Below are 2435 nucleotides of genomic sequence, written 5' to 3' on the forward strand. Positions count from 1 at the left end.
AGGAGAAAGAGAAAGGGCCTCTCCTGGCTCTTGGGKGGAAAGGCCAGGAGAAACATTGCTAAATTCAGCATTGTCAGCCTTTTCTACCTGTGTTCTTCTCTGTGCTGTGTGACAGCCCTCTGGCCTCACCTATGGGATTGGGACACCTCGGTGTTGGGGGGACTCCTTTCTGAATCTCAGATGGGTGTMAGCAGGACAGTTTGGTCTGGCTATGGAGGCTGTTGAGTCCTGCTATGAAGGTTATTGGCCTGAGCTTATTTGGTAGCAAAAAGCAGTCCCAAAGGTGATTTACTGTAGAAGAGTCAGTGCCTCAAGGATGCAGATGGGCTTTGGCAGGCATTCCCAGGCTCACTTTCATAAGGTACTGACACCTCAAGAAATTGCCACGKGTAAGCTGACCTGTGGTAGCTCCCCAAGTGCTCATACTCCATTTTCAGCAAACCTCAGGAAACTCCATTGGGTTGATGGTGCTCCACGGAGAGTCAAGCTAAGGGGCTCCCACAGCCCAGCGAGCATGCTGTGGCACACTGGTGTCCYCTGGAAACTTGTGCCTGTCTGAGCATGCACACATGTTTTTGTATACAGCAGTCTCCACCTCCACAAGGAAAATCTTCAATATATTTCAGGATAGCCACGGGAGCAGCTGGCCCCTCAGCTGAATTTTTTGGCAACYGTAAGTTGCAGTGCATGGGGAGTAGGTTTCATGCTATGTGGAAAATTARAGTTGTCTAGTTCTTCATTCATGTTCTGGCAGCCAAGGTACAAGGCAGAAAGCATGGAAGATTATTTTGTTTCCCCCTGCACCATAWGCTATTTTGTCTTATCAAACTGCTTCATTTGGGACCTTTCTTTCAGACAGGCTGACAAATGGGGACAACTGGGGTTAACTGTGGCATCCGGTCCTTGACAAATGACTGTGACATCAGGGTGAATTTAATTTTTTATAAGTACCTTTTGCCAATTTGATTACCACGTCAGCACAGTCCTGGAGTTAAAACTGAAGGGGACTAAACACTAGTTCTTCCATTTAAGGCTGGCATAATTTCCTCTCTCAGTGGAAAAAGCTTCATACTAACAGTTCCCACTGGTGTCTACCATCGTGAGCCTTGTATTTTGTCTCTTTTAAGCCTGCATCCTGTAAAGCCTTGAAATTGCACGCAGCTGGGCTTGCAAGGCATCCTCCACAAATGAAAAGCGTGCACTGAGAAAGACCCAAGCACAGGACCGCCAAAATATAAAGCGAGAAAGCTGCTGGTAACCAGAGACCCTATTTGGTCTGCCCTCCGCTGCTGCTGCTGCCTCGCAGTTTATGACATCTAGAGAGTGGGAGGTCTGACAAACTGAGCAAGGCAGCGAGCAAGAAATTCCATCCCTGTCGAAATCAGTAATTCCTTTGTGCCGGCTGCTCTTTCTGGAGCACGCGCTCTCTTTGGCGGCACTTGGAGAAGGGCTTCGATATTATTATTATTTTAAATATAGCTTGCCCTGGGGCAGGGGAAATGCACAAGGAAAGAGCCGGCAAGCAGCCTATCTCTCGGAAGAAAAGAACAAGACTCACAGCACAGGGACCGGCTTCACGCAAGTGTGCAGTTTAGAAGTCAAGCAAACAAGCAAACAAACAAATCCCTATTCCAAATACYACCATTTTGGAGGCGACCGAAGAAAACGGACATAAAACAGGCTAAACGCAGTGAAGGACACGGTAAATCAGGGTACAGAGTGAACCTAATTGCAGTTTGAGTGTGGGCTCTGAAGTACAATGTAAGTCTTCCTTAAATTGTATTTTTTATCATAGTACTTAGCTGCTTCATTTCCATTTTGAAGCCATGCTGGGCCAAAAGGTACAATTAGCTATAAAAATCAACATGGAGCATAATAAGTAGTCTCTGATATGAGGCTGAAAATGATACCGAAATACAAGAGAAGTCAGAGACTATCAGCCATATTATGGAAGAGGAACTATAAATAAAAGCATATCTAATTATTTTGAGAGAAAGATGCTGGATGGAATCTTTAATCAACTTTCTTAATAGAGAAGCGACAGCTCTGCTGTTTTCTATGGCAAGCTATTTTAATACTGCTGGGTTTAAAATTGTGTGATTACAGTTACCAATAGCAATAAGATGTAGCTCCAGAGGGGAGTCCTAGTGGTTGCAAAAGTTTTTTCTCTTTTATTTCTCCAACATTTTTGCTCTCTGAAGCCTCAAGTCCACATTCTCTGCCCTACGCTTTGGCTTTGCCCTTCGGCTGGATTTTCAATGTGTGCTAGCACCGGACTTCCTAGGGAACTGAAAACAAAACATTCCATCATTCGGAGTAATTCTGGTATGGTGTTTTACAGCACGTTAGTGGCAAAAATACAATCGACGAAAGATTGTGTTCCATCAACTTCTGGCATGGACAGCTCAGGAATATAAAGCCTGATGGTGACAAAA

This window comes from Rhea americana, unplaced genomic scaffold (genome assembly GCF_003343005.1).
Source record: "Rhea americana isolate MKP2758 unplaced genomic scaffold, rheAme1 scaffold_95, whole genome shotgun sequence".
Classification (NCBI taxonomy): domain Eukaryota; kingdom Metazoa; phylum Chordata; class Aves; order Rheiformes; family Rheidae; genus Rhea; species Rhea americana.